The following is a 27,524-nucleotide window of genomic DNA, read 5'->3' on the forward strand; positions in this document are numbered from 1 at the left end:
TACCAGTTAGGGCACAGTAAATGCTACCACTGGAGTAAGTGTTTAAGCAGACATGTGGGGCAACTTGTCAAGTAATTTCCATTTGCTTAATCAGATCCTGTAATAGGCGTTAAATAGTAACATCTCCTTACAGCGCTGAGAAGCTGACTTATCCACAGGCTATTTCCTAGTAGGAAATTGAGGCTGATAAAGTGAATCTGCTCAGCGTGGGGAACAGCTAGCTATAGAAAAGTCAAATACATATCCAAATAAGGATGGAAAAAATCTCATCTTGGTATGTGAATTTGGGTGAAGTGCAATAAGCATTTGTTGTCTAAAGGACATGGCACACTGAAGTTTTTCATCACTTTGCACTGCCAGAGCCTGCATGATTAGCACCTATTGAAATCAATTAGTTTAATCACAGTAATATCCTCCAGGTCTGGATGGGTTTGTAAGACGAGCCCCAAAACCTTGTCTCTATTGGGAAAATTACCCATTACTGACATTGGCTACACCCTAACAGATGCAGATGAATAAGTAAACACATTAAGCTGCTGAGGTAGACTAGGACAAACAGCACTCGGCACTGCTTAGTAACCACTCTCTGTTACTCATCTGCCAATGTGTTGGCTGCTATTTAACTTGTTATGTCCTGATTGACACTTGGAGCTAAACAGCATTCAGCCTTTGTTCCTTTTGCGAGCAAGGTATGAAGTCTGAGTATCTGTGGTTTTCAAAATAGCATTTAAAAACAAAGATGAAAGAGTTATTATAATACAGCAGAGTATAAAATCAATGCTGGAAAATTATTTTAACTTCAAAATGCTCCTATGAGCATTGCTGTATGGGATGGAATATAACACAGATTATAGCCAGTATTAATAAGTAAAGATGAAAGCAGATATTGTGCAAAAATTTGGGGGGTGGAGAAAGCAGAATTAAGTACTAAGTCAGACCAGCAGAACTGTCAAATGTGTTAGACTATATTCACAAGCACTCATGTGTGACATGCAGGCACAAAACATAAACATTTGTTTGGTTTGTGTAATTTTGCTTTTTAGAGTAAAAGGGTGTGTTGGGTTTTTTTGGGTTTTTTTTAGGAGGAGGGCTTTTATCTACATGCTGGAATTTTAAATGTCTTATATCCTGCAAGGTCTGTTTGAAGCAGTTCCAGAAGAACTGCTTTTCATTAGCAAGTGCTGACTCAATGATCTGTAGAAATGTATTGAGTTCATAAAAAAAATTTCAAGAAAATTATTTGGTTTTACTTCTAAAAGGTTAAATAATTTCATTTGGACTTCATCATTTCAATCACTATATACTATAAAAGTTAATGTTTCAAATATGTTAACCCTTGAAAATCAGAATAATAAAGCCAAAACAAAACTGGTTTGATTTCAATGTAGTCTTTGATAACAGTTCTTTTGATAACTTCAAGTAAAGCAATTCCCAAATGTTATTTCTCAGTAAATTTTGAAATTTCAGGGGTTTGTTTAAATTTGAGAAAAACTAAAATCAAGTGTTGCCATTTCTTAAGGAACATAAATGTTGAACTTAGGCAAATGCTGATATAATTGTGCCCAGCAGCCCAGGGGTTTACTTGAAGTGAACAACTGCCTGTGTAGTTATATGTGATACAAGTTTGGACATAATGTGATGTAAGTTTGGACATGAAGTCTATACGACTGCCAGGGCAGGGCACCAGAAGCTTTTCAGCCTGCTCTAGTATAATCCAGAATCACGGTTTGCTTTTCTGCAAATTACGTGAGTCTGCATGTACACCTTTTCCCACTCAGGTCAGCTGTGTAAAAGGGGCTAAAAAGACACTCTGGTTACACCTACACTGACAAATAGCAGGCTCAGACATATTTCCTGGCCTTGAGGCTCTGCACTATGGCTACATCCCTGCTCTTGGCCTTTCTCACCCATCAGAAGATAATGGTGGGAGAAACAAGCATCTATCTATATCAGCTCTATCAGCTAGCAAGTAAAATACATGATTTGTTTACATTTCATATCAAACCACAGTCGGTAGACATTACTCTTCATGTACTTTCTCAAAGTCCCTGGTTATCAAGTTAAAAGCAGGGGGCTAAAATTGTGTCCATTCACCACAGGCTACCAGAGAGTTTGAAACCAGTGGTTATCTGTCTCAGAGAGGTTTACTCACATGATTTTCTTGCCCATGCCTGCAGTTTGTTTTCTGTTCAGCCAGCCTGCAGCAATAGCCCTGAGAAGCAGAGATTCTTCCTTTCTCCCCTTTTTCATCCTCAGTTCTATAGATTTAGTTCGTATCAAACACCAACATCCGAACAAATAAGCTTATCTTTGTCACAAGCTCTTCAAATTCAAGAAGCATCATCTGCTCTCAGTAAAACTATAAACAGTCCAGCTCCTCCACTGACAAATTCTTCCAGTGCTGCTACATACCATAGGTATGGTCATACTCAGACCAAAGGTCTACCTGTCCCAGAAGCCTGTCTCCAACAGAAATCAACAGCAGATGCCTAAGAAAGAGTATGAAAACACACAGTGATGGTTTTCCCAGAACATGTGTTTGGGATCTCCTGTGCCAGCAGTAATGTCTTTTTATTTAGTTTTCCACAGTGGGATCTTCTTCCATGGATTTTTTTGGTGTTGTTTTTCAGCTTGTGTTAACTCTCAGAATTAATAACATGCACCAACAAGTTCCACGCCTAAATACACACTGCATAAGGAAAAAACATAAAGTAGTTCTGAACAGCTTAAGTGCTGGGCTCATAGACACCTAGGTCTTGTTGGAAAGAGGTAAGGAACAATCAGTCTTTCTACTCTTTTTTTCTCAAAACTGGAGTCTTACAAGTCACTCTTCGTGTGAAGGCATTTCCATACTTTTCTTATTTCCTCTCTCTGAACTTTCTCCAGATCTCCACTACCCTTTTTCAGAAGAGGGGACATGAACTCTAGGGATTTATGCAGTCTCTTTTGTTCTCTATTTCTTTTCTAATAATTCCTAACATTCAATTTACATTTTTATTGCTAGTGAGCATTAAACTGATGCTTTCATAAGAACTATTCATTATAATTCCAAGATCTCATTCCTAAGTGGTAACGTTCAATTCAGAGCCTATCACTACACATGGAGAGTTAAAATTGCTTTCTTCCAGGGTATCACATATTTTTATCCACAATGAACTGGTGATATGAAAATTTGTAATACAGTCAAAGCTTCAAGTTCTGCAATAAAACAAATATTTTTTTTAAATCAAAAGTGTGTTTTATTAAGAAATACTCATTTGAATCTATTTCACTGAATAATTTCCCACCAATGACACCATGATAGTGTAGCATCAGAAGACCTCTATGCATCATTTGGTACCACTTTCTTTTGATCAATATCACTATCTCTCTTAATATTCTAATGAGTCATCATGCTATCTTAGAGCCAACAATTCTTAGAGACAAGGGAATAGAAGAAAGGCCCACCTTTCATTAACGAAAATCAAGTACATTTCAAGCTATCATGGGTGTAAAAGTTAAAGCTTAAAAACATGATACATTTGCATGGTCAAGGAGAACTGTAAACAGATGAAAAAGACTTAACATTCTCAATTTTTATATCTATTTTAAGTCTATTTCATGCTTTTTGAAGCATAGTTTTTAACTGGATAACTGAATTACGATAATGAGCATACGACATATATACTTAACAGTCTATCAAATATATTAAGAATGGCAATGTGTGATACAGTACTGAAAGAGCCTAGAGTTAATCGGGTTTTTCTTTTATTTTTTTCCTTAAAATCTGAAAATACTGTCAAATGAATCATAACGTCAAGACCATATTAGTTCTTGAGAACATTTTAGTGAGAAAAGATTTAATATATTTAGGAAAACACCAAACAGACCTCAAAGATTTAATAGCAAGTTGCATGGTGGTGTAGACTCTGATGTTGGAGACTCCTATTTAAGACCTGATAGTGATATTATATCATTACCCAAATGAGTGTTCTGCTCCATAGGCTCTCGACTAGTCTAGGACTAATTGCTTACAATCTCTCTTCATGGAGCTGTTCCACCATCAGATATTAAGAACCTGATCTGAAGCACTGAGAAAAGCAAAGAATGAAAAATACAAGCATTAGGGGAAAAAAACCCCACTCATTTCATATAAAATGTTTATGGCATAAATCTACAGATATGCATAATACTTTGCCTGTGTGACTTGTTTTATATTGTGGCTCTTTTTTTTTTAGTATAATCAGACATGTGAACAAATATATATGGATCAGGAATGTAAATACTATGGTTTAGAAATTATTTATCATCCAAAACATATATAGTTTTAACAGTTCTGAGGGCAAGTTCTATTTTCATCTAAGCGCACATAGCTAGATAAAAAAGAAGACCAAAAAGAATTGGTGGTTGTTTTAGAAAACTCTTAATTTTCTAAGTTAAATTCTTTAGAAGTACCATTCTTATTAAAGAGCATACAAAAAAACACTTTAAAGTCATCTTGAGAATCAATAGCTCCTCTTCTGCATCTTCATAAGCTGTAATATATATGCACGCATCCACTGTTCACAAAATCTGTTATTTCCCTATTTTTCCTGGCATGATATGATCTACTTTTAAACCACAACAAAGATTTTTTAGATGATCATTACATTAAGTAGCATGCAATAAATGTAAATCATCTTATTTCTATCCAACATTCACATATTACATCATAAGCATTGGATAGGATCTTATCCAGTATAAACACAAGAATTCATGTTTCAAGTCTTTTCTTTCTAGCAAAAGGCAGATTACCTCTTACCACACTGTAGTCATCATTTTCATTTTATAAAAACAACCCTTCTTTAATCTCTCTGTCAATTTAATTATGAAGTGTGAATTGTCACATTTTTAGTACATGTTATAGTACCTGCTCTGATAGCTTTACAATTTGCACTTTTAATAGTGCATCACTGGAGAAAGGTTGGCACAAAGACCAGTAAATCTCAGCAAAGCATTGACTACTTGCTCTGGGACCCAGTGGTGGGCAATAACTGAGCTTGATAACCAGACATATTAGTGAAGGCAAACACCTCCCATCTTTTTCACGCAGTGCGATCTGCCTGCTAGACACCTGTCTGTCACCTGAAAGAGGAGACACATGGCTTGCTGCATTGGGATCAGGAATAAAGATGACACTCCTGTCCATATTGTCAGGCTAAAATCTTTTTTGGTGGGACTCTTTGCAGGGGAAAAAATCTATCATAACTGCCCCACCCTGAGAGACCTGTCCTCTTCTGTTCAAACACCAATCTGTGGAGATACATTAAATGATTTCTGCAACTACCTTGTTTACCAGAAATGTCTTTAGCAAGTCAACCTGAAACTTGCTGCTGTAGTATTTTCATTGATTGTTTTGTTGTTGGGAGTTTTAGTGGGTAAATGTGAGAAACTTCTTGACTCTAATTTGCCCCAGCTACCTTCTTTGTTCTTAGGTAGCTCCTGGTCCACCCAGCTAACACCTGCTGCTATGGTGGACTCATAAAACACTATCACCACTCAGGCACATATAACATGCATTATTTATACAACTATTTTCTGATCTGTCAGTACCTCCTGTTCTCCTGTATCACTTTGGCCATCCTCCAGACCACAACACAATCGCTAAAGGATATATAAACTCATACAAAGTTCTCAGTCATTTCCTCTCAGGTTGAGAGGTTGTTTTGAGACCAACTGAGGATGTTTTGAGGGTTCCACTGTTGAGCAGATGATTATTGAAACTGAAATAGCCCCATGGATTTTAGTGTTTGTACCTGCTGACCCTCCCAAAAACTGCCAAGTACACTAAGGACCAAAACCTGAGAAACAGGGGAAGTTTGGATGTGTAAAACCTCAAATATTCATTTCCACTTTGGATTTTGACAGAAACTTCAGTCATTTGCTATTTTGCCTGAATCACTTCAGTGTGTATACATTACAGATGGTCAACAAGTAAAATAAAGCCCTACCTTTATTTGTAAGTCTCAGCCTTGTATTAAAGGTGTAAAAGCATGACTAGCAAGAAAGCTGGGATGATAATGCTTCAGATAGGGATATAACATCCTAGAGCTCTGTAGATCTAAAAACATCTACATCACTGATACATCATCTATATGTGGTAGTAAGTATGAACAGTACTGCTAACTGGTGAGATGGGTAGGAAGGGTCACCAAGATACTACCATTGCCTATTCCTTGCATTTCAGGAATCCTAAGCACTGCCCAGTGGCACGGGCCAAGTGGCAGAATGAAAAGATTCTGCTGAAAGTGTACAACCAGCTCCTACAAAATAAAAGCATGTTCATCTTCAGATTTTAGAGAGTCTTCACAGAGCGACACAGATCCGGAAGGTAAGTGATACCAATGCTAGTCTGTTCAAAAAGCAAGCTAGAACACTCTTCCCTTCCTTCCAAAGATACTGACCTTACTTGTGGAGGTAAACTTAGTGTTGTCATGAAGTGAAAGTTTACTGGATTACTTTTTAGCTTGGAGTGATCTGCCATACAGCTGTTAGGAGTTTTTCATGAGTGAATTCCTCATGTGGCTGTGGGAAGGTTTTACACAGGATAGGAAACAACTTGTAAAGTATTTTGACTGAGATTCCAGATTTGTGAGTGTGTCTTATGTTCTGCATGATATGACATAGAATAGGCAGAAAAGTACAGTACTTTTTCTATTATTATGTATGCAAATATACAATTAATGAATGACAAAACCCACCTTTGCCTTTTGGGATGAAATAAGAGAATTAATCACCTACTTCCCATGAGACAGTGTTAGAGTTGAAGGGCACAGAAGTAGTAAATGTTAGGCAATAATTACAAACTAAAAATTATATTGTAGAATATGCATCCAGACATGACTTTCTGTTTTAAAACTTACCTTGGTGCAAGATCCACCTAACTAATACTCACACATAAGATCTTTAAAACTACACATAATACATAGAAAAATTAGGTTTTATCTGTTTGGATTTATACACAACCCAGGTGCGCCAATCTGGTGCTCTCAGCACCTGTGCCATAAAAATACAGTTCTTGGAACAATTCATTCTTTCCATATCACATGGTGAAGTTGATACTAATGAAGCAAAACCACCCCATTTTCAGACAGAATACACATCACAGCTCACCTCCTAAAACTCATTATAAAAGACAACGATCTAACTGTCCTGGCAACCAACTAACTCAAATTATTTTAGGCTTGGTGAAGGAAATGAAAGCTTCCAAACTGTGGCGCTTCTACACATCAAATTAAAAGACATGTGGTTGAACATACTTTACATAGGGAGGGAAAAACAGCTTCTGCAGTCAGCTGCCAGCAAGCAAGGGCTATAGAGTTCAAACTGACCAGTAATCAGTGCCAAAATGTAGAGCCAGTTTCTACCAAACAGCAGCAGGGTAGGGGTGGAGGCCGCATCTTGAGAAACAGTGAGGTCAAAACCAAACCTGCCACAAGTACCATGATTCCTGGAGCTTTCCTTGTTGTTCAAACACATCAGCTGTACTCAGGGTGGGGAGGGAAAGAGGGCGGCATCTGTGAAATGAAATGCTGCAGCATTTCCTTCCCTGATGTTGATCCCATTTGCACTTGGTTAAGAGGACAGCCAAGTTGCAATCTCATAGCACTCTATATGTATCACCCAAAAGGAGAAAAAAAAAAAAAAATCATCCAAAACTAATTCTGAAAATAATTCTGCAAGAACACAAATGCTGTCTAGATGAGACTTAATGGCAAAAGTTTGTGGTTTTAAAGCCTTCATTTAGAGTTCACAATTTTGGTTCTATTAAACAGAATGCACTCTTGCTTCTTTCCAGTCAATGCAATTTCTCCATGAGATGAAGCATACGGAAACAGAAAGTCTATGGTGGAGCAATCTGCCAGCTCAGTCCAAGCTCCAGGAGCACTCCTGCAGCCCAAGCTAGGAAGCTCTCACACAGCAACATCCATGGGCAAAGCTCTCTCCCGACTCCAGCAGTGCACAAGACTCCCTGCCAGGCCAACAGATGGTGACCAACCGTGGTTATTCATGTCAGTGCTCACCCTGAGCCCAGCTACAGGACATACCCTGGGCAAGAGACCTTGCAGCCCCTCGGCAAGTCTGGTGGGCCAGGGGCACAGAAGGTCACTTCCTCCACAAGAGAAACTATTGCAAGCACAACCCATTGGGTTTTGGATTTCTACCCCAGTTCCCCACAGAATGATGAATGCACCAAGTCTCGCTCTGTAAGGCATTTCATGGCCTGGGACCAAGATTAATAACTTTCCAGGGGAAAGACCATGGTCAACAGTCACAATGAAGACTACACAGTAAAATTAAAACTCATTGTGGGGAGAATACTCTTAGGGCTTTCCTGAGGACCAGTCATGAAGATCCAATAAAAATTTTTGAAAAGTGCTTCACCTCCCTTTATTCTGAATGCAAAGCATGTTTCTTCATTTACATAGACATTTGCATATCACAATATATGTTATTGGAAATAACTCATCAAAACAAACCCACATTTTTCTAATATGCACATTTCTTCCTCTGTCAAGTGGATGAAAAAAAAAAAAAAAAGACAGATGAGTAGTCTGAGTAGTCATGCTTCGCTTATTACCCTCACGATAAGGTTTTCAGATACTATGGTGGTAAACCTATTTTGAATAGCAAGCATTTGCTTGATTCTATTATTCTACAGTTTCTGCAGGAGATTTCTTGTCACCTTGGAAATTATACTCTTGGTTCTAGGAAGAAAAATTAGCTTTACTCAGAGGTCTAAGTAATTCGGATATATGGCATGCAGCATCTAAAGCAAAAGTCTAATATCAACAAAGTCAGAAGTAGATTTTATGACTGTTAAATATACATGTTGCAAAAGATTAGATTTACTGTTTTGCTCATATTGTGTTAGTCATTTATAACATTTGGGCACTGAGCAATATAAACTTATTTTATGGTGCTTTCATCCTTTCTCAAAAAGATTCCAGTCTCCTAGATAGTCAAATTCAACACAAGATTTTCTGGGATATAGGCACTGCACATACAAAGGTATTATTTCTGATGGATAACACTCTTTCAAGGTCTTTTCATGATCCATTAATTTATGAATTACATAGCAGAGTAGGGATTGTGAAGGGCTTAATTTCAGTTATATGTTGATCTTTTTCCCTTGAAGCAGCTTTTATCCAAAAAGTAAGTAGGACTAAAAATAACATGTTCTTTTAGATTGATTCTGACAGGTCTGATGATAGAATTTAACTGGTTTATTCTTTACTTATCAAAAGGTGGGCAGTTGGGCCCATCCCTATATATAAATAGGAATATGCACAGAAAAAAAAAGCAAAATAGCAAAGAATAATTCTTAGGCTTGCTTCATTCACAGCACAGTTACAAAAAGCAATGCAGTTGCTGTGGAATAAAATTTACAGTAAGGAATGAATTATGCAAAGAAATGCCACATAAAGATAAGATAAAAAACAGCTCAGTAAAACTTTTTGACAATGTACTGGCAAATTGACTTCTTGGGACCCAGATTTCCAGCAAAGTGTCCTACCTCCACCTTGTCAGTGCTAATCTAATTCAGGTAAACCAGAAGTTACTACTGACAGGATATTTAGAGGTTGATGAGAAATTAATCTCAAGATCCGTCTTATTTGAAAAGAGTGTTGGTGCTTTTACTCATGGCCCAAAGAAGTGACCAAACAGCAATGAGCATAATTATGTAAGTGTTCTTACTCCCTAAATGCTGCTTCCCCCAAGGACTGAAGTGTAGGGAAATTTCCACTGCCATCATAAATCAGCTTTATAGCCAATACCTCAATGTTTAGAACAGTTATTTATTTCTCTTTTCTCTCTCATTTTCTTACAGCAAGAAAAAACCCAACAGCCCTCAAAACTGAGAAGGAGAATCTGCTACTAAGCTAAAGAAGTGATGATAAAATTCTGACCTCAGTAGTTTTTGGATCCAAGCAGCAACTGTGAACATTGCTGCTAAACAGAATTTGGCCAGGTGTCTGCAGTACAATATTTCAAGAAATCCAGGTTAGCTGCAATTAAGAGATCTGTTTATTGCTACAGGTTGTGGCAATATGTAAGAAACTCATGGTACCCTGAGATGGAGTTTCTCATTACATTCAATGGTATCTGTTTCACAATAAAAAAGTGTGGAAAAGTGCTGACAATATTTACATTCAAATTTCTCTTGGAAATTATACTGGTCTTCAGTATCAGCTAAAACAAAGCTAACATAAATTTTAATATGACCACAATCTTTCTTGATTCTGAAACAACAGAACCCTCTTTTTCTTTTGCACATTACCCCAAAGGCATTACCTGGTGATGTGTAGTCAGATCTTGGTTTCTTGAAGTTCCCACAACATTTTCAGGCATTGTAATTGACAGTAATGTTCTTGCCATAAGCATAATTGTATTCAAGAGATATCCATTTAGCATTTGTATAACAATTCTTTTATCTCTTCTAATAAAACTTAGGAAACAAAGAGTGAGGTTTTGTTCAGAATCAAACCCAAACACAGCTGTCTGTTCCATAACGTTGTGGTTTGGCTCTCCAAAGGGGCTTCTTTACACGTCAGTAAATCTGTGACAGTTTGAGAAAAATAAAAAAGAAGATTCATTATGAAGGTAAAATTGTCTGAAGTCCAAAAAATCATGTAATTTTCTTGAAACAAGCACATACATGAAATTCTAAGCACACCTGAGAACATTTCAAATGGAAATCACGGATTCTAAATTACCTTGGAAAATATCCATTCCTCAGTATACAAGCAAGACAAATGCAGTCACTAAAAGTCTTATTTTATCAGCATACAGGACAGACTCATTTCTTATACACACATTTTCTGTCTCCAGTCAACTACTTAAAACTGATCTGGTTAAATTATTTCAAAATTGTCATTTCGAGATCAGTCAAAAGATCAACTTACTACTACTTAATAACTGCCTAGTCTTCAGCTGAGCATAGTAACAGCCTGCGTGTGCATTCTTAGACTACAAGAAAACATGAGGAAAACCAATTATCTTTTAAACCTCTGAAATGGTGTTGTTTGATCTAATGATTTCTGCCTTGTGTTGGTGATGGGCTACTGGATTGCACACAGCTTCGTCTCCACCGACATGTGGTAACCCATTAAGTCACTGTAACTCAATTTCCTGAGTCCATAAACAGAAATGAACTGATAGAGTTTGAGCAAAGTTTCACATCATCAGGGTGGCTACAGTCTTCCTAAAGTAACAGATATTTTTCCAAACATTTCTCTGCTCTAAGACTTTATATACACACAAATGTTACACTGCCCATTTTAACAATACTGAGATAGTTAAAATGGTACATCTGCTTTTGTGTATTGTAGTTATGTTAGTATCAGCATAGCTGTACTTCTATACAGAAGAAGGACCACTTCTTCATTATTAGGGATCATCAGACCTGTGTAATTATATCCACATTTATAAGCTGTAGCTGTTGTCAAATACTTGGACAAAAAAAACCCCTACCCTTCTTTGTTAATTAAGCAAGGTAATTTTGGAATAATCAGTAACAGTTTTCAGGTAGCATGCAATCTAGCTTTCTCAGCCATATCCTGATACACTTACAACCCTCTTTATGTTTAAGGAAGATGTAGATGAGAAGCTGTTTCACCTGCAGACAGCAGGCAGAATCATGCCATTATGAATGCAGGAAAAACATGTGGAAGGTAACACAGAAAAGACAACTAGCAGACTTTGTCTGAACTCCAAAATGCGCAAATGAGTCACCTCCACATATGATGATATGAATTATCTCTACAAGAAAGTGCTGACCTAGCATGGGAAACAAGAAATGTCTCGTACTTGATGACTGAAATTTTAGTTGTTTCATGAATTACGTATGGACATCTTAAGATTTTGACTGCAATGAAGGAGCCAGGAGGTTTTTACTGTTCTAAAACTAAGAAGTCCAAATAGTTGGTTTGATTAGACCTAAAATAGTCAATAACTTGTTGAAAACCTGGAGAAAGCAGATTCACATAGCTTCTCTTTACTTCCACAATAACACCTTGTGTTTGTGGCATTTAAAGGCATGCATCTGTATTTGAAGACAGAAGACCTGCACGCTGCTGGCATAACATGTAGGATTTTTAAAGTGGCGCAGTAGTCCATCACATGTCATTAGCTCTAGTGCCAACGTTAACCACTTTTGAAAAAATCCAGTATCGATGCCATCAATATTTTTCCCATTACCACAATGTAGAGGTCATTTGGATAATGACCACCACCCCAGAAAAGCAATGGCAGACTCCTGTGCCATCACACTTTGACCAGAGGCTTTGTGTGCACTATACATTGTCTTGTGCTCTGAATCGCAGCAGGATCAGGCTTACCAGCCCACTGCAGTCTCTGTTGACCTGGAAACCACTGGAAATCAGTGTGGCTGAAGGACTGGACTTTTTCCAGCTGCCAAGTCTCCCTCTTCTCTACAAGGAGCAGAAGAAAATTTCAGATGGAAGCAACAACAGAAAGTCCAGTAGATGCTTTGGGGAAAAGAGAAGAACCAGCTGGCATTTCAGAATCAAGCAAAGAGAAGGGGGTAGTGTTGTCACCACCACCCACAGACTGCACATGTGACAATGCTAAGCTGCATCCAATGTTTCACCAAGAAAGTTCACTTTCCTTTCCCCTCCCAGGACATCTATTAGTGCATGATATCTTATATAAATGAGGGAAGACCAGGAGCAACGACTTGGTAGTACCTACAGGTCTGAAGATATTCTGGCAGCAAGACAGTGTAACAGGCAGCAGAAACAGCGTCAGAGTTGTGATAAGCAAGGGCCAACCTGGATTAACTATATTCTCTTGAGAGGAAGTAGTATGAAGTTTAGACTGGAGGTTGAAGAAGTAGGAGCAACTCTCTGAACATCTACTGATGAGGAATTCCTCTGAAGTTCTTCACATCTCCAAAGAGGCCAGGAAGGAAGTGTCCAACAGAACTAAGACCGATACCAGAATAAAACACAGTTTCATTTGACTCACACTCAGAACTGTCCTTCAACAGGATTTCACAGTTTAAATTTCAAATAGGACACAACATGGGAGCTGGGCATACCAGCCATTTAAAACCTATCCATAACTTCTGTCAAATGGTGGAAAAGATGAGGGCTGGGGGGAGCAGGATGTTCATCTAGTCCAAGTGGATCATCTAAGTAGATAATTTAGTCTCTGTGATATCTAAATCATGGCCTATTTATTTTAAATTCTAATAAAGGACTAATTAGTGCTAATTAGAGTAGCAGGGATAGTGATGTGGCCATTCACACACAAAGAACTTGGCAGAGACCAAACTCCAGTTACACATAGGTCAGCAAAAAGAAAAGAGCACACTGCACTTTGTCACATCTCATTTGGGTTGCCTTCAAAATGTTGAGCTAGAGGCAAAAGATACCATGGTTCATTTCCAATTCCCCATCTAATCCTCTCACCCTTAATTTATTTTAAAAGTTTAATCAGAAGTTCATAAAGCTCTGATATAAATTTTTAAATAAAAAAAAAAAATTAAGCACCTGCAGGTAAGCTTTTTAGGAACTCATGCCTGGCCCAGGTTTCATTATGAATAGGGACTTTAGCAGTCACTTTTCTGCAAATGCTACTGTGATAAAATGTAACTTTCATTCCCTTGCTGTTGCTTCAGGGATGTGTCATTTACAGAAAATAAATAGAAGACTTCTATCACAGAGAAACCATGCTCCATTCAGGGTCAATGAAAATCTGCACCTCACTCTGGAATTTCTTGCAGCATAGTAATAACTTTTCTGTAGAAATTGTCACTAACTGCTAGAAGCCTTGGTACTAATCATGAAAGTACTTGTAGATAATTCTTAGTATACAAATAATGTAATATTTGCAGAAGGAAAAACCTGACTAAATTTGGGCTTTTCAATTTACTGTTGGTTGATGAAATTGATGATATTAATAGTTCTTTAAAGAAGTCAGCCAGCTTGGGAATGCAGCCTGCTATAATGTTCTTGGATTTCCAGAAGTCAAAGTGTTTTGACAAGATCTCTCTCTAAAGGCTCTTAAAGAAACTAAGTTATCAGAAGGATGAAAATTCTTTAGTAGATTAATGATGTGTTGGAGCGTAGTAATAAATTGTTTTCACCATGGGAGAGAAGCGATCAGATATCTGCACTTGAACTTGTTCTCTTCAGTATATTCATAAATGATCTGGAAAGGGGAATTAATAATGAGATGGCAAAGTTCGCTGATGATACAAATTACTTAGAACAGTCAATACTTCAAAAGGTGTCATTATACTGAATACTGAGTGATTCAGCAACAAAAATGTAGACATTATTTAATATTGATAGATGCAAAGTAATACACATGGGGGAAAAAAAAATAACTGCACATACACAGTGATAAACAATAAATAAATTATTTATTATCACTTCAGGAAGAATCTCAGACTCGCTTTTGAGACTTCTTTGAAAAAATCTGTCCAGTGCTCGCTGGCAGACAGAAAATGCAAACTAAATGTTACAAATCATTATGTAAGGATGAAAAGTCAAAAGACAAAGTACTACACCAGTGTATAAATCCAGACTGCATCCACATTGGCAATACCTCACCTAGGTCTGATTGATCCATGCCCAAAGGTTTATTAGAAGCAGGAATGACGTATGCTGGATAACATAGAGGAATAGCAGTATACTACTTTAACTGTATGAGGATGGATAAAAGCACTTTTCAACATGGAAAAAGAGATGACTAAGAGGAAATAAATGTATATAAAAGTGAGAATAGCATAGACAATAAGTAAGGAGCAATTGTTCACTACTCCTCATATCATAAGACTTAGCAGGCACCAAATATCACAGTTTAAATCAAACAAATATTTTCTACATACAGTTCATAGCTACACTGGATAGTTTATTGCTATAAGTGTTGTGACTAACAAAAATATAAATGGGTCAAATAATTAGAACAATCTATAAAGAAAGGATTCAGCAAGGGCTAATATATAATGCACTTAAATCTACAGTTGAAGCAGTATGTGCATTGTGCACAGCTGGAAATTGGGGAAAGTATCACTCTGTGCTTGTCCTATTCTCACCCCTAAGAAACAGTTAAGAGACCTTACTCTGTTCTGATTTAGTGTGGTCATTCTTATCCTATTATTTAGACCCAAAAGCCAGAAGCTTCATGATCTAATTATATCTGCCTTCAAGAAACAACTTAAATTTGGCTTCTATTTTCAGCACCAGGCAGGAAAGCCATTAATTCTGTCTTGCAATAAATAGGGGCTGAACATTGCTGGCGCAATTAACTCCTTCCTCCAGCAAGCATATTCTGCACTGCTGCAGCAATCCCTTCTGACTTCAGAATAAACTCCACTCCCTACTTACTCTTCTTCATCTGACTGTGTATCTAATTGATCTCTCATCTTGTTCTTCATTATATTTATTACATTGTACTTTACTGATTCTTGCATATAGAGGAAGCTTTTGTTTTCTGTTAGACATGAGAGTATATTTATTACATGTAACCTTTAGTCACACTGCATTGTATTTAAATGCAATATATCCAATTCTTTTACACTCTGCAGTACAATTTTAATTTCTGAACTAACTTTTATTCATCTTTGTCTCCCTGAACATTTCAGAGTGTGAAAAGGTACAAATCATTCCCAGAATGTGAGATATAGATAGATAGATATATGGATAATATGTGTTCAACATCATATTCACCAAACTATTTGTATCAACAGTTTTACTGATCAGATACTTACATTCATTTCTATGGTTACAAAAATAAGGTTTTAACTATAAAATTAGTAGTTAGATGGGTTCATGAAGCTGCAGGTGAAAATGGAAGAGGTGAGAGTCACAGCATGCTCAAGCTCTATGGCAGGGTTGCGCCCCAGCACTATCAAGAAGGCAAGGTGTGCAAAACCAGCCCCGTCCACTTCTCTCCCCTAAACAAGCTTATGCAAATTAAGCTGGAGAAAAAACAAGAGTTATAGATAATGACTGAGTTTTTTAATAGAGTTTATATGCTTCGCTTCCACAGCATTTTAATGAAATTTGAATGCCTAATTCTTCTGGGTTCTTTTAAAAACCCCAGTCTGCATCACCAGATGCATAAACGATGACTGAATGCTTTCTTTTAACATTTCCTAGTTACAGGGCAGATGAACCACATTCTGTATAAATTATAAACTGCATTTACAACAACCAAGTAGAGTGCAGGAAGGCCTGGATTAACCCAAAATACAAGGGATGATTTGTAAAAGCTGTAGTTCCCAAATGGCCTTCAGAAGGTAGACAGCAAGTGAATAAACACCAGAAGGCTGATTCTCATAATAAATCAAAAATCCATTTCCAGCAACTTTGGAGCCTTTAAAATACTGACTTTACAGCAACAGAAACAGTGATACAAGAAACACATATTTTACTTCTTCATCTTTTTGCATCAATGAATCCAAAACTGCTCTGCAAAGCATGTGTATATATGTCTGGCATTGGGCAGGAGCTCTATAAGCAACAAAGGCTAAGAGAAAGGGTTGGCAGAGATCTTGCAGAGTAGCAGTCCTCCAGAAATACTGAACTCCATGAGCACCAGAAACATGAGAAATCCAAAGAACATCACCCTAATTCAGGCTGACCTAGTTCAATTTACTTGCTCTGAAAAAGCAACCTTAAAGACAGAGGTTCTCTGACACTTTAGGAATAAAATGCTCCTCCTAAATTTTGTGTATCCTGTAGAGTTTGGGTAAAGGAGGGTGATTTTTAGGATTGGAGTCTCTTATGACAAGGCCAGATGCAGAAGCTAAAAAGAAACAGCACACAAGTCTGATGTGTTTTACATATTTTTTTCAGCAGGTCTATTTATTGAGAGATTGATTCTGATAGTTTGAATCAACACCATGTTAGCACACTCTGCTTCTTCATTTTGATAATTAATGGCAAGCTTCTCAAATGTTGGCTGAAAATTTTCCTAGGCAGATTTTTTTTTTAGCTTGGCTTCCTGAGGAAATGAAGCTTGCGTGCATCACGCTGTCTCTCTGTCATGTCTGTTCAGCTTCAACCAAACTGAAAAGCATAGTCATTTTTAAGGTAGCAAGATCTTACCTGTACTACATTCAGCACATCATGGAAGGCAGCTCCCAAAGTCATTAATTTTGTTGCCAGCAGAGGAGAAGGGCACTCGATTAGGTTCAGCTGGTAGCAGCTGCTGACCATGCTGGACACGTACAGGTTGGCCACCTTACATGCATGCATGCATCTCCAAAACAGCATCTGCTGGGTCACTCCCTGTCATGAAGCCAAGCAACTGTAGCTAAAAGCCACAAAAAAAAACCTAAGAGCTACTCTGTGGCAGAGGAGCTGAAGGGAAGTGAGGCATCTCACTATGAGGACACAGAAAGACTGGAAAGTATCATGGTAGAGGACACTTCAGTGTGACAAGCATCAGTCTATCACACCCCAAGAGACACAAAGCCAGAGCAAACCAGTCCTTATTAGTTCTGCCATTCATTTGGATCTGTTGGGTTTTTCCCTTCATCTCTCCCAATCCATCTATCTCCAAGTTTCCAGCCGGACTTACCTTTGCTTGCAGCTCCTGTGTACAAACCACTGTGCAAGATAGGTATTGAGTCACCTGTTAGATGATGGGTACAGGATAAGTCCTGATTAAACATATATATACCATAAGCCAATGCCATATGTGATGCAAAACAATGACATATGATAAACCATATGACAGATGTTACATAAGGTGATTTATGCAATAAGTCAGTATGTTTATTTACATGAGTCCCAGTTCCACTTGCAGACAAGAAGTAACAACTGAAAACGTGTCCCTCCGTTGGACCCACAAAAAGAATAATAAGGGCTCACATAAGATGGAGACTGCCTTTTCTTCACATGCTTAAGAAGAAAACACACTGATGTAGATGAAACAGCAGGTCTCTTGACAACTTTGCAGGATGGTAATAGGTGTCTGTTGACAGCCTCAGCTTTCTGTACAGAAAGGAGGTTCATAGTGAATCATGCAAGTACTTTCCCATGTGTGCAACAGAAAGTAGTGTAAGACCGGAGCCACCTCCCAGGCATGGCCACGAGGCAGAACCCTGGTAGACCCGTATGCCTCTTAGGAGATGATACATAGCCTGGCTTCCAGTAACTCCTGACATCACTCCTTCCACTCACTGCCACCTGCAATTCAACAAAACCAAAGCAAGAAGAAAAGCTATCACATCCTCCTTCTCTGGTACTGCAATAAAAGCAAGGGGTTTTATTTTTGCTTTGAATAGGCAGGGGTTTTTTAAACAAAAGGCAGGGAGGGCTGCAGAAGGAAAGCTAGACTTGGAGGCAATGCTGCTGCAAGCACAACAAATCCTTTGTTAGCTGCTGCATGCAGCCAGCAAAGCAGCACTCGAGCAGCCTGTGTGGCAGCTCTGCAACTCCATCAAGCATCACGACTGGCATCAGCCCCTTCTGAAAAAGAAATAGTTTTTGTCACCTGTAACTCTTACTGCAGCAAATTTAAGCCAGTAGGATCTTTATAAATCAGTAGTATTTAAACCAGAACAGGCAACCTGCTGTCTTTTATGTGATGTTAACGCTTCACCCGTTTACCACTGCTTTCCCCAGTGAGTTGGGTTATGAAAAAAAAAAAAAAAATCAGTCTTGAAGAAATTAAGCTAATATGAATGCCAGAAAAGACTGTGATGCCTCTGCCCCAGGCTCCAGTAATAATAATAAGTTGATTATATGAGATATGCCCAAATGATCATAATTACGATCTCAGATATGCCTAGATGTCATAATGAAGAGGAAAGCAAAAAGACCTCAAAGTCCTTGCTACCCTGATTTAGGGAGGAAACTGTCTGATCCCCCAGCCAGCTGGAAGATAGCAGCTATCTAAAAGAGAGAACTCCTTTTCACTGCAGAGAACTGACCCTGTCTCCAAGGTTTTATAACCAGCCATGCCTGTTCCTAAGGCTTCAGAGAAAAATGAAATTAAAAAATCCAGAATTAACCTAGGGAATCAGCCTCTTGCCTTGTGCAGGCAGCCAGCTGTAGCCCTGAAGCATGAGACTTTTTTTACATTCATTGTCTTAATGCAGAGCTCAGCGTGTGGAACATGTTGAGGGCAATGAGAGCTCTGTTATTCTCAACAGTTTATAAAAGAAGGGAGTGACAAAGAACAAATATAAATTCACAGATGTACAGCTTGCACAGAAGAAATGACCTCTGCAGCCATCCACAGAGATGCTCACAAGCCTGTTTCGAGAGTCAGATTAAAGTGTATCCAATTGGATTAAAGTCCTAGCAATGGCAAGTTTACCACCTACCTACACTGCAAAATTATTCCTATGTGTAATCACCCTTACTTCATCTTTATAATGATTGAATTTTTCAAGCTTTGATTTCCAGCCATTGGATCTGTTCTGTTTTCTTCTGCAAGACTGAAATCTATACTTTATTAATTGTGCTTTTGTTCCTAATACATTGGTAATGCCTTCTTATTGTCTTAAATTCTACTGGCCACTAATAATTCCTTATTACTTTGATCTTCTCTGAAAGTCATTTACATTTTGTAGATTGACTTTTCATTCCAGTTATGCCCCCCTTTTCCATACTTAACATTGATTTCTTGTTTAATTATCACCTTTGTGGCTTCTTTACTAGCCTAGCTTTCCTCTCCAAGGTAACTTACTTGTGTGCTCATTAAAGTGTAGCCTTTAGAATACCCAGCAGGATTTCCTTGAGAAGTCCCATTTTCCATTAAAACTTCCACTTTTAGCACTCAGTTAGGGAAACAAGTTGTTCTGATGAACTGGTTGATTTTATGTTTCACATAATGCTGCCTGGTGCCAAAGGTTGTTCCCACAAAGTAGAAGGTACTGCGGTACCTGTGAGTTTTTGGAGATGAGTGGCTAACACTGCTTGGTGCATCAGAAAGTCCAGCACTGATTCATCTCATGCTTAATGAAGACATTTCCATCTTACAATATCCCTAAGATCTTCCTGAAATTAGATCTTTAGAAAATTGAAGGCATTCTTTTTCTTAATGATGTTCAGAAGAAGTCCTCGTTCTGGATTTACTGATGGCCATCCATCTTTTCCTCACACATTGTGGACAAGTCCTAGAAAGTGGAGCTCTTCATTGTGACAGAATTTGTCTTCTGCATGCTTGTAACAAATGCTCACCAATCTCATGTCATGCTTTGCTGTTAGTGAAATGGATGGAAATCTGTTCCGATTTCATGCTACGCTAGAAATTCCAAATTAATTATCTTAAAATTTTGCAATTATTAATTTTTTTGAAATTATCTTTTAGAAGTACTATGGAAATATTATTTCTCTTTAAGATAGTAATTAATTTCAAATTATCATTGGTTTTCATACTTTATCTGCAAGTGCAATATAATGCAGAGAAGCCAACTGCACAATTTTTATTGTGCAAGTAAACTGCCAGTGTTAATGGTGGTGTTTTGGTTTGGTTTTGGTTTTTTTTTTTATTATTCTGGCACTTGGATTCTAAAATAAAACAAGAGTAGCAATGAATATCGATCAAGTTTTTATTAGCCAGTACATCAAACATTACACCCAAGCTGCTTTCATTAAAAACCTGCAGTACTTGAAAATATTTTTAGATATTTCCTGACTCCTCTAAAACAAAACAAACAGATTTCTTATCCCACCACAAGTTACTATATTGTACAGATGAAGCTGTATAAGGTACAAAAATAATAAAAAGGCCCAAGTGCCACCATGGTCAAAGCAAGAAGTATTACAATAAGTACTTTTAAAAAAAAATTTAATTCAGGTATCCCCACTTACTCACCTGCACTACCAAGATGGAGCCATTATGACTAATCACGTAACTCCAGGCAAGTTCATTCACATCAAAGGAAAGAAACTAAACACAAAGACGTAGTATGTCGTAAGGATCACACCGGAGCTGGGCAAACACAGTTTCTTCTCAAAAGTTTTGGGGAATTTCTCTGGACCTTTGCATTTCTGAAACAAAGCAAGAAGAGAAGAGAGTGCACATATGACAAATAATCCCTGAGGAGGTATGACACATTTAGTTCCTAGTCTAGGAAACAGAAAAAGTCTATTAAACAAAAATATCACTGTGGCAACATGAGAGTTTGAAGGAACCCCAGAATATGTTGTGGCTTGTTACAGCCTCCTCCTGAGGGCACTGCTCAGGGTTGTGAGCAACATGGGGCCCACTCTTCAAAAGAAGGAAAGAACTGAACCCAGGTCTCCCATACTGTGCAAGAAGGCTGAAATCATTGAGCTTTAGGGTAAAATTAAGGAAAGCACCTCCCTTTTCTTCCAGAAGCTTTGTAAACTTCTATGCTTTGCTTTCATTATATGTCAGTCAAAAATGAAGTAGTATTATTGGGGGAACAGGGCTCATGAATGCTGGTAGATTGCAAGCTGAACACGAGCCAGCCTCGTGTTCTTGCAGCAATGAAGGCAGATGGTGTGGCAGGCTAACCTCAGTAAATCTGAAGCCAGCAGATCAAAGGATGTGGTAATTCCACTCTCCTCAGAACTTATTAGGCCACATCTGGAATACTGTGTCCAGTCTTGATCCTTGTAGCTCAAAAGAGACATTTAAAAATTGGAGAAAGTCTAGCAGAGGGCCATCAAGATGATTAGAGTACTGGAGAACTTGACAGATGAAGGAAGGTTTGAAAGAATCGGATTTGTTCAGCATGGAGAAGAGACAGTTGGGGGTTGAACACAGTCTTCAAAGACTTAAATGGTTGTTATAGACATGATGGAAAGTCTCTTCAGAGAACTGTCCAGTGACAAGGCTATAGGCAAAAGCTGCTTCAGGGGAAACCCGTTGGGATAAAAGAAGAAATTCTTCATCATTAGAGTAACCAAACTTTAAACAGGTTGCCCAGAGAAGTGGGGAAACTCCCTGGAAATCACCTGGCTGGACAAGCCCCTGATCATCACATCTAAGGTCCTGCTTTCAACAGGAGCTTGGGGCAGGTTTCTCCAGAGGTCGCTTTCAATCTAGGCTTTTGCTATACAATTCTGTAACTATTAAGGTTTTATTCTGACTAGAAAACACAAAACAAACAAAAGTATTCAATGCTACTAGAAATACATAACTTTCAGTTAGGACTCCAGACTGAAACGCAGACTTGCCATGTAGTTTTAGTTCAGTTTCATCAATATGTTCTCTGAGGACTTTCTAAGATACTACTCTAAACTTTGTCAGTAAACACAGATAGAAACAATTAGCTGATTTTTGATGTCTTGTATGCTATACTTCAAATTGTTGACAGGCATTTATTCAGTGCAATCCTATTTATTTACAAACCACATATACTACTTATATGATGTTTCCCCAGACACAGAAGGAAGCAAACAGCCGGCAACAGCTTCTTCACTCATAGTTTCAAGCACTTCTTTCTCAGGGTCATGTTGCAAGTAGTCCTCAGGCTGATGGGCTCCCTTTTCAGTGCATTTCTGTAGTTCTCCTGCACCTTGCACACATCCACACAATCACAGTAAAATTGATCCCACTATTTTCAGGACATAAAAAAAATTTCTTAGATGGTCTAGCTAATGCCTTACCATGACTAGCACACAGCCTGCTCTGGAAAGAATAGTTGAGGACTGGAAATTATTTCTATGTAAAATGAAATTTAAATATTTTGTTTCAGTTTGCTTGCACAGCAGGCCTGAAACAGCTTCAGAGTGACGGGGTACAACTGTAAAACCACATACTAATATGCTTGTAAAACACTGACCTAACCATTGCATTACAGTGATTACCATGTCAGCACTATACAAAAACCTCTGTATTCCCCATTCATTACAAAATAGTTAACTTAGAGTTCTACTGGTAGCCAAAACCAGACTCATCTTCCATCTGCAACATTTCAAGAGTGAGTTCACAGGAAACACTTTTTGGGCTAATCCTACTCACTCTCTTGGGTGAATATATAGGGTGAATATAAAGGGCCGTGCCTTGATGAAAACAAAAAAAAACAGTCCCAGGAAATTTTACAGGTGAAAAACTGGAAAAGTAGGAAATAAACAAAATGGCACAGTCACGCTAACTTTTAACCCACTTCGCTTTAATTCATGCCCATATGACGAATGTATACTTTATTAATGATGAAAAAATCAGTTCTACGTGTTGGAACAAAAATTAAACAATATTTACTAAACTGAAGACTGTCTTTTCAACTCTAAAAGATACAAAGAATATGAATATAAATATGAATATGAATCAGGAGAAACATTACCATTGTAGCAACATTACCCAAGGCAAACACAAATATTCTGGCTATCACAGCAAGGGATCACCTTGCTGTATCCCTTTAACAAGCCTGACTTGGAAAAGCGTAATATCCAGTGGAAGCCCTTACATGGCATCTCTCCTAAGAGGCTTGTGACAAGAAACATGAAAAATTAAAATTTGGTAGAAGCAATATATTTGCGCTTATGTCTTCCTACATGTTTCAAAAACAGAGAGGGGAGAGCATGCTTTTGTTCAGCTTGTGCTGTAAATCTCTCATTAATAATACCATTGCTGACAGCCCTGACGTCCATATTCAAGAAGGATGTTTGAAAACTTGAAACCAACTACAGGAAAAACTGGTGATACAGAAATCTTGCCTTACGGTTAGAAACTAAAGCACCTCAATGAGATTTGCTTAACAACAAAAGAGGACTGAGATGCCTTGATCTCAGGCTTTAAGTATTTTCATTGAATAATGTCCAGTGCTAAAGGCTTTTTTAATCCAGCAAAGATTCAACAAGTTAAGTCAAAGCTAAATTCAAACCACAAATAAAACACTTCACCTGAACAGTGAGTGTTGGTATAGATGTGACGGACTCTTTGTTCTCTGAACTCTTTACGTATGAACAGACATCTTTCTAAGTTCACCTTGAAATAATGGTCTTCAAGCAGGATTTACAGAGCAATGCTCTGTGGTCAGTGCTAAGGTTGGACTGCATTACATCACCAAAATGATAGGGCTCTTCTTGTCTTAAAGTCTATGCAGCAGTTTCATTGAGACATGCTTGTTACTCTAGGCACATTTTGTAAATAACTATTAAAGTGTTACTACACCCTTACTGACATATTGAAAGTTATTTTCATGTATATGGCCTACTTCTGTAGAGAACATTTTGACTGTTGTCCTAGGAATTACAATTTAACTGGGATATAGGAAAATTCTCATATAGAAATTCAGTGGCTGATCTGCTCAGTGCTAGCTGCAGAGGTCCTACAGAGACTAAAAAGTATTCAAGTAATTCTCCAGTGTCATATTTGCCTGAACCCCAGCTGCTTTTTATGATGGCTAAGAATCTCTAATATTCTACCAGTGTTTAGCTATTGGGTATACTAGTTTATGAGGCTCAGCAAAGAACAGACATTGTTTATTAACCTATCACTAAACCCTTCACAAACTCAAACACTGGCAAGAGAATAAGAACAAAAGCTCACATTAATGTTATCAGGAAATGTATACGTTTATTACTTTCCAATTTCCCCAGCACTTGACAGTCTACTTGATAACCATTGAATTTTCATTACTTTCATTGATTTGATCAACTCCTTTTAGTTCAGAACATGAATAAGCTGAAAAGTGAAAAGCAAAAATAAAATTCCCTTTCATAAAGCATTTGTCTGCATACAGAATTCACCAGCATAATTACACCCCTATAGTTCTGATGGTCTAACTCCCCATATGGATGCTTGAATTCTACAGGCATTCATGCAAGATTAAAAAGCATCCACAAGACATAATTACACTACTATAGTCTCTGGTAAATTTCCTCATATAAAGAAGACCTTTCAACATCGAAAAGAGAGGTTATTTGAGTGAAAAAAAAAAATGGGGGGGAGGGGAAGTCCTTTGATCTCATAATGTAGACATTTTACGAGGTTTTCTGCTTTTCAGTTACAATATACTATATAAGCATGCACTAAAAAAAAAGATTACAAATATGAAAACAAAGGTTCCTCAGATGAATCATTTTGATTGACCTCTGGTCAAAGCACAGTGACCCAAAATGATATCACATTTACTCAAGGATATTTACCAAGGTTTGGGAATTTTTTAAAGATCTAGGTAATTTTCCCTTTTAATATCATGGGTACAATTGATTTGTGGCATATGTGATCATCAGTTCCGCAAAGCAGCTTCTGTAAGCTATACTTAAGCAGTAAACTGTTTTAAGCCACTGCATAAAAATGGATTTGAGCTCTCAATACCATAATGAGAGAAGAAATTACAGAATTACAGTAGGTTTTGTATTCTCTGTATAAAAGATGAACACAACTGGGCTGATCTTACCCTAGTTCCTTCACCTTCTAGCTATGTGGTTAGAAAGCACAACTTCCAGTGCTTAGAGATAGATTAAACTTACAAAACAGCTAAATTTATGAAGGTAGAGGAGTTAATGATTAAGGCATCCAAGTAAGCATAATTCTTTTAAGTAGAGCTGTGCATAAAGGGTTAAAAAATTTAGAGTCTGCAGAAAGAAACTAAATTTAACTCCACATTTCCCTCAGGTTCTCATTGTTAAAGAAAATTAAAGTTTTCTGGATGACTTTAACTATGTGTTTTCTTTTTTAATATATCTTTTTTCATTGAAGAGTTATATTTTCACTACATTTCCTAGGTTTCAATTATTTTTTTTGTATAACTAATGCACTTCTGAAATATTTTAACATGAATATTCTAATACATTCAGCTTTTATGTAGTTTCTTCGCAGGGATTTTTCTTAGACTTCTTTACTATAATTAAAAATGCTACACATGAGCACTAAGAAAGACCCACACAAATAAGATGGTTTTAGTAATCAAAATATACAGGGTGAAACCAGTATATTGCTTTTCAATGTCTTCATATCATCATAATAGCATAAACAGTCAGAAGTGATGAAGCTTAACATTGATTTACAATTGATCATTAGATCAGAGATGTAAATTATTATGAGAGGACTCAAGACATCTTGTTTCTGAGTCCCTACTAGAGCTAAATGTTTTTAGAAGGAAGAGAGAGACCAGAAGGAAAATAAGACTGATTCAGTATCAGTCACCCAGAACTGTCCAGAAATGCAGTTTAAAAAAAAAAAAAAAAAAAAAAAAAAAAAAGCCAGGGCTGGGGAAGGTAGAAGGTGGTTGGGACATGACTAAAAGACAGCCAAGTGTTGAGAGAGCATTCATTTGCTGTATGTCAAAGCTGACTTCAGCTCTGCGTTGCGTCCAGGCCTGCCTCTTCTACCTCCCAGAGGCACAGTCTCATCACCGGAGCAGTCTCATCATTACTGCCATGGATGCTGGTGTATTTCATAAAAGATGCTGCGCGCCCTCAGCAACTGGGAAGGAGAGCATCCTACCCTCAAGCAACCTAACTGCTCCTGACTAGCTGAGCTCTGATATCACAATGGCCAGCCTTATGTTGACCTCACCTTGGTTATCAGATACACAACCATAATTAGTCACAATGATACAGCTAATGGTTTTCATAATTTTAATCTGTATTTCTTCAATTCTAGCCTGTATATAAATTTGATTAACTTTGGTAAATCTGAAGGTAAATCTGAAGGGTCTGTACTGCCAATTTCTGTGATAATTCCATATTAATTAAAGCAGCAAGTTTCTTACAGAATCTGTTGAAAATAATTTTATTGAAACAGTGGGTGGTGGTGTAAAATTAGTGAACATCCATCTTACACTCAAAGAGAAAATAGGTCAAGTACAAGAGAATACATATTCACATATAAATCAGGTTGCTTTTGTTTTTAGTACAACACAGATGCTATGGCTCGGAAGGGGAACCTGCTCCTCTATCACCTTTCAGAGGTTTAATAAGTAAACTTTAATACATCTTGTAACAATTTAAAGCACTTACTTTAACAGCCTGCTGAGGTGCAAACATATACTCCTCCTGTTTAACTTGCTATGTGGTCTGTTCACTCCCACAGAGGGGCAGACCTAGCTACAGACACATGCTTCCTTCCTCCTGCTGCATCTGTGGTAAAGGCTACCTACAGGATTCAATGTACTTCAAAGCCTCCTCGCTCAAAAATTTCCAGTCTCCTTGGGTGTCCTACCTCATCTCCTAAATACGGTGAGACTACAGTACTCAGCCCTTCAGAACAGATTATTCCAACACTGGAAGCATCACGCAGTTATTCTTAGCACAAGTCAGTTACGCGAGTTTCTAGAGACCTTGCCAATGATCACTGAGATAATTTCTTGAAATTTCTGGGAGCCTCCTACACAATATTCAGGTATATAAATATACACTGAACATTCCTGCAATTAGTAGAGATGTCTCATGCATTCTTTAAAGCAGAACCCAAACTTACCCCCAAAGCTGTGAACACCACCTTCATGTTTGGTAAATAGTGGCAGCTGCACCTGTGCTGTACACAGAAAGGAAGATGAGAAAATACCGTGTTCTGACTGTAGAGGCACACACTGCTGGACAAACTTTTCTTCTGCACACAGCATACTGAAAAAAATCAGCAGTAAAACCGTA

The 27,524-nt window shown here is 37.7% G+C and overlaps 1 long non-coding RNA gene across 3 annotated transcripts; it reads right to left on the minus strand.

The window, feature by feature from the left end:
• Positions 1 to 3,996: 3,996 nt before the first annotated feature.
• Positions 3,997 to 27,524, minus strand: LOC113479355. Of its 3 annotated transcripts, XR_003398233.1 has the most exons (6): positions 27,352 to 27,524; positions 20,827 to 21,002; positions 19,696 to 20,253; positions 17,578 to 17,631; positions 10,315 to 10,579; positions 3,997 to 4,070 (listed from the first exon to the last, which is right to left on the minus strand). It is a non-coding gene; the product is annotated as an uncharacterized LOC113479355 (long non-coding RNA). The 3 variants fall into 3 exon arrangements; XR_003398232.1 differs by lacking the exons at positions 3,997 to 4,070; positions 17,578 to 17,631 and having other exon boundaries at positions 8,386 to 10,579; XR_003398231.1 differs by lacking the exons at positions 3,997 to 4,070; positions 10,315 to 10,579 and having other exon boundaries at positions 14,426 to 17,631.

This window comes from Athene cunicularia (assembly GCF_003259725.1).
Source record: "Athene cunicularia isolate RWA chromosome 4 unlocalized genomic scaffold, athCun1 chr4_part1, whole genome shotgun sequence".
Lineage (NCBI taxonomy): Eukaryota > Metazoa > Chordata > Aves > Strigiformes > Strigidae > Athene > Athene cunicularia.